Source organism: Mus caroli, chromosome 18 (assembly GCF_900094665.2).
Source record: "Mus caroli chromosome 18, CAROLI_EIJ_v1.1, whole genome shotgun sequence".
NCBI lineage: Eukaryota > Metazoa > Chordata > Mammalia > Rodentia > Muridae > Mus > Mus caroli.
This window is the reverse complement of record NC_034587.1, coordinates 76,052,547-76,059,192: the sequence shown is the minus strand read 5'-3', so window position 1 is coordinate 76,059,192 and position 6,646 is coordinate 76,052,547.

The following is a 6,646-nucleotide window of genomic DNA, read 5'->3' as shown; positions in this document are numbered from 1 at the left end:
TTTCTGTATCCATTCCTCTGTTGAGGGACATCTGGGTTCTTTCCAGCTTCTGGCTATTATAAATAGGGCTGCTATGAACATAGTGGAGCATGTGTGGGACCATCTTTAAATGTCCCACTCCATCTGACTATCAGGACTAGGTGCCATCTTTAAATATCCTACCTGGTCTGACTATCAGGACTGGAAGTGGAATAGAATTCAGGCCTTCAAAGACTTACCTGGGTTGACTTTGTGGGGAAATGAGTTTAATTTGAAAATGAATTGTTAATGCCAAGAAGTGATTGCTCTCCAGAGCCTAGTATAGCTGTCCTCTCAGAGGCTTTGCCAGCACCTGACTAATACAGATGCAGATATTCACAGCCAACCATAAGACTGAACTCTGGGACCCCAGTGGAAGAGTTAGGGGAAGGATTGAAGGAACTAAAGGGGATTGCAATCCTATAGAAAGAACAACAATATCAACCAACCAGACCCCTCAGAGCTCCCAGGGACTAAACTACCAACCAAAAGTATACATGGATGGGTCCAAGGCTTCAGCTACATATGTAGTAGAGGATTGCCTTATCTGGCATCAATGGGATGGGAGGCCCTTGGTCCTGTAAAGGCTTGATACCATAGTGTAGAAAGATGCTTAGAGTGGGTGGGTGAGGGAGCACCCTCTTAGAAGCAAAGGGGAGGGGATGAGGGGGATGGTATGGGGGCCTTGAGGAGGGGAGACTGGAAAGGGGGACTACATTTCAAATGTGAATAAATAAAATAACTAATAAAAAAGGAAAAAAAAGAAAATGAAGATGAGACTGCCTTCCTAAATCTGAACTATTTTACCCTTTAATTAAACCTGACAATGTACTCATTTTGGAGAGCAGAGGATATAGAGAACACTTATATTGAATGAAAATGAGTTCTCAGAGTCCAACAAAGCAGGCAAGTGAACAAAACTTAAATTTAAAAGATCAACTTACCATGAAATTCTATGCACATAATAGCCAATTTTATGGGTTGAAACTACACTTCATAAGCAGGGGAGCCGTAGGTCATGTGTTTGCTGGAGGGTTTCTCTTTACCCGATGCCTTGGAATAATTACTGGTAATGATTCTCTGTTTTATACTTTCCCTTTTTGAAATAAAACAATAAGGCATAACTTACTTGTAGTAGAAACAGTTAATTTTAATCTGTTTTTATATGCTATTTCCTTATTTGTTTATTTAGCACAAAAATGTCTCTGATTGACAGGCAGTTTTATGTCATCCTATCCAGTGGAGTTTCCTGATACTTTAGATAAAGTAAACCAGAATGTAATTGGGACATTAAGTCATATCTGTTCCGAGTGGTTGCAGAATGACGTATTCAATATAATTCTGCCAAAGTACGTATATTGTTCTCAATGGATGGGAAATTGAGTCATTCAGAATTCGGAAGTCTATTATAGCACTTAAAACTTTACAAACGCAGAAATATAGGGATATAATTAGGATATATTATATGAGAAAAACTATTTTTAATAAAAGGAAAAATCAGTCTATATGTTACATGAATAAATACATATATGACATAAAACCAAATGAATACTTGTTTTTTTTAAAATATTGGGTCTTTAACATCTGTTTTCAAAGCACCGGTATAAAACTTCATTGTTTGCTGTTGTTTAATTAGACATTTAAAAGCATTGAATTCTGAATTGTTTTGCTTATATGCACAAACATGTGTGATTGGTAATATTAGTTTATTGATTTGTCTTTGAATACTGGCATTGACAAAGAAACCATGTGCTAGTGCTCTCTGATGTGCTACACACACACACACACACACACACACACACACACACACACACAAAACAAACAAACAAACAAAACCCCCCAAAACAAAAAAACAAACCAAGCCAGAAAACCAAAAACTGAAAAATTAAAAAAAACCCAACAACATAAAAAAGAAAGAACAGAACCAACAGAATCTACCAAACATAGGGGAAAAAAATCTTTGCTTCTTGTACTTCAGACAAGTTAATATTTAGAACTTAAAAACTAAACACTGAAAAAAAGTTGTCTGTCAATAAATGGGCCACTTACCTGAATATACAATTCTCAAAAGAAAAAACGTGAGTGACTAATAAATATTTTTAAAAAGTCTTTGATATCTTTAATCACAATGGATACACAGTTTCCAATTACTTTGAGATTTCTTCTCACCCCTGTTAGAATGCATATCATCAAGAGCAGACAGCTACAGAAGCTGGCGAGGATGTGGAGGAGTAGAAATCTTTCTTCACTGCTGGTGGCAGAGTCAGCTGGTACAGCCATTATGGAAATCAGTGTGGAGGGGTCTCAAAAAACTAAAAATAAAACTACCAAACGAGTCAACCATATCCTTCCCGGGCACACACCCAAAGGACTTCTGCATCCTACTCCAGAGATGATTCACGTTCAGTACTACTGTGGCCAATCAATGTAGATATTCATTAACAGATAAATTAATGAGCATATAGTCCACATACACAATGGGACTTCACTAAGTCATAAAGAAAAAAAGAAATTACAAAAAAATTCCGGAAAATAGAACTAGAAAGCATTATATTTATATGTAATTTCTTATTACTACTGGGGGGACTGTGTGTCACATGAATCTGAAAATAGTGGCAGGACAACCATTTGGAGTTTGTTCTCTTCCTTCAACCTTATGTATGTTTTGGGGTTGGACTCAGGCCATCCACCCTGTGCAGTAAACGCCTTTACCTGCTGAGGCAACTGATGGCCCTGAAACCATTACACAAAGGGAGGTAACACAGACTCAGAAAAACAAATACCATATGCTCTGTTTCATAGTTAGCTCTCAAATATGTATGTTCAGGTGGTCATAAACATGCTAGGAAAATAGAAAGATGTACATGTGACTGGAAAAAAAATGAAGTTGTCAGGCAGAGGTGAAGAGAAGACACTGAGGTGGAAGGGGAAAATGCTGGGGGGGGGAGAAGATGCAGCAGGGAAGAGGTTAGTGAGAGATGAGGGGAGCAGGAGAGGGGCGAATTAGCCAACATGAAATATGCATGAAAACCCCATATGGAAACTCACAACTTCAAAATCTCATTTTAAAAAATTGGACAGAAAAATCCCAAAGGAAAACTCAGAGTAGTTACATATTAAAATAAGTTGATTTTGTTGGGATGAGTCTGTGGTGTTTCAGACAGGATGACAGAAAACTCAGCGATGGGCCTCATGTAATGCCTCTTTACCTTGGAACACCTTCTACATCATATTCATTTCAAAGTATTTTATTCAGAATTGATTTCTCTCAAGTTTTCACCTTCTCAGTCTTCTGGTAGTTCTCCTGGTAAAAGGAATATCACTCTATTTGTCTTCCAAGCACTAAGAGACTCATGCTCTTATGATAGATTCCCATTGAATATGAAGTTACTAGGAGATGGACTCAATGATATTAAAATCACTGAAGTTGGCAGTTTAGCTTTAATAGAAGTGAATTTTTAATTCCTTGGCACATGTTAGAACCTAGTTACTAATATATACATTTCTAATCTTTATGGGTTGATCACATGACTGACTCAGGAGAGTTCCCTCATGAAGTCTTTGCTAATTGAAAAGATATCTGAAAGACTGACAGCTGTCTAACATTTTGAAGTACAGAAACTTGTTTCATCCCTGCTCACAACTCTCTCTGATCCTTTATGGTTTAGCAATCACTAATATTTTCAGTGTGACATTTGTGAATATTCAGTTTTCATGAGTTAATTGCTTTCATAGTTTTTCTTATGTCCTCCCCCAATTTCCACTGTTCATAAATAGTCTCTAAGGATTTGATAAAACATTAATTTAGTGTCTTGAAACAAAAAAGAAATAAAATCCATTTCTAAATGTAGAATATTTCCAGTATAGATAGACAAATAGGAACTGGTGGCTTAGCAGATTGCAGAGAGAAGATAATCTGTTTTCAACTCTGAAGGGAAAATATATTAAAGAAAGTGTTTATCTTTGTGGAACATAATTCCTGGGTTACATTCATTTCCTAATACTTGCCAATCTCATAAATGATCCATAATTTCCCTTAAAGTATATAGAAGTAAGGCTACACTGACTGTTATGTTCAATGTTATGAGTAGAAACTGTACACAATAGAAGGTTGATGCAACTAGTTTATCTATCAAAAATATTATTTACACTAGGGTTTTAAATCTTTGCCCAACACACAGAGATCATTGCAAGAATTACAATACTAAAATCTAAAGTAAGATTCTTATTTGGAAATAAAATTGTGTCATAATGCTCTGCAGAAACAATTTCAGTTTTCACGACTGGCACACAAATGTATGTGCTTTTAATCTTTAAAAACTCTAGAAAAATCTATCAACCTAAGAGTTGACATTTGATTATCATGTACTTATTTTGGTGTTGATCTTTTTTTCTTAAAATAATTTTTATTCGGTGCTTGGAGCCAGTCCTCTGCCACAGGGTTCCATACCCAGGTGGAGCTGGGAGAGAGCGAGACTCCCAGGAGTGCAGACAGGCCAGTGAGCTCAGGTAGGACCACCACTGCCACTCAGAGGAACCCAGTGGAACCCTCATGACATAGGAATTGAGGAGCTGCCTGGGATAGAAGCCTTCTGGTTTCTCTCTGTGCCTGGAGCTGATCCTGTGCCATAGAGCTACATACACAAATACTGCCAGGAGAGAGCTGGTTTCCTAGGAGTGTAGATAAGCCTGTGAGTGGAGGTAAGACCACCACATCTCTTCAAATTCCTGGCAAAGGAGGGGCCCTCCCAGAGCTATTAGGACAAAGGAACCAAGGATCAGCTGGGGACAGGATCCTTCTGATTTCTGTCTGTACTCCAGAGCTGACCCTGTATCACAGCTCTCTATACCTAAATTCTTCCAGGAGAGAATTGGTCTCCCAGGAGTACTGACACAGAGGTATCCAGGAGGGACAAGCCACAGTCAGAGACAGCAAGACCAGTTAACACCAGAGATAACCAGATGGCAAAAGGCAAATGCAAGAACATAAGCAACAGAAACCAAGGCTTCTTGGCATCACCAGAACCCAGTTCTCCCGCCACAGCAAGCCTGGTTGCTCCAACACATCAGAAAAGCAAAATGTGATTTAAAATCATATCTCATGATGACAGAGGACTTTAAGAAGAACATAAATAATTCCTTTAAAGAAATACAAGAGAATACAGGTAAACAGGTAGAATACCTTAAAGAGGAAACACAAAAATCCCTTAAAATAATTACAGGAAAACACTACCAAACAGGTGAAGGAATGAACAAAACCATCAAAGATCTAAAAATGGAAGTAGAAACAATGAAGAAAACACAAAGGGAGACAACTCTGGAGATAGGAGCCATAGGAAAGAAATCAGGAACAATACATTCGAGCATCAGCAACAGAATACAAGAGATGGAAGAGAGAATCTCAGGTGCAGAAGATACCATAAAAACATCGAAACAACAGTCAATGAAAATGCAAAATGCAAAAAGCTTCTGACCCAAAACATCCAGGAAATCCAGGACATAACGAGAAGACCAAACCTAAGGATAATAGGTATAGACGAGAGTGAAGATTCCCAAATTAAAGGGCCAATAAATATCTTTAACAAAATTATAGAATAAAATTTCCCTAACCTAAAGAAAGAGATGCCCATGAACATACAAGAAGCCTACAGAACTCCAAATAGACTGCATCAGAAAAGAAATTCCTCCCATCACATGATAATCAAAACACCAAATGCAGTAAACAAAGAAAGAATATTAAAAGCAGTAAGGGAAAAAAGTCAAGTAACATATAAAAGCAGACCTATCAGAATTACACCAGATTTCTCACCAGAGACCATGAAAACTAGAAGAGTCTGGGCAGATATCATACAGACCCTAAGAGAACACAAACGCCAGCCCAGGCTACTATACTCAGCAAAACTCTCAATTACCATAGATGGAGGAACCAAAATATTCCATGACAAAACCAAATTTACACAATGTCTTTCCACAAATCCAGCTCTACAAAGGATAATAGATGGAAAACACCAACACAAGGAGGGAAACTATACCCTTGAAAAGCAAGAAAATACTCTTCTTTCAACAAACCCAGAAAATGATAACCACACAAACATAAAAATAACATCAAAAATAACAGGAAGCAACAATCACTATTCTTTAATATATCTTAACATCAATGTACTCAATTTCCCAAGAAAAAGACATAGATTAACAGACTGGATTCATAAACAGGACCCAGTATTTTACTGCATACTGGAAACATATTTCAGTGTCAAAGACAAACACTACCTCACAGTAAAGGGCTGGAAAATAATTTTCCAAGCAAATGTTCCCAAGAAACAAGCTCGAGTAGTCATTCTAATATCAGATAAAATTGACTTTCAACCAAAAATCATCAAAAAAGACAAGGAAGGACACTTCATACTCATCAAAGGAAAACTCTAACAACAAGAAGAAGGACACACGCTCCACTATGTTCATAGCAGCCTTATTCATAATAGCCAGAAGCTGGAAAGAACCCAGATGCCCCTCAACAGAGGAATGGATGCAGAAAATGTGGTACATTTACACAATGGAGTACTACTCAGCTATTAAAAAGAATGAATTTATGAAATTCATAGCCAAATGGATGGACCTGGAGGGCATC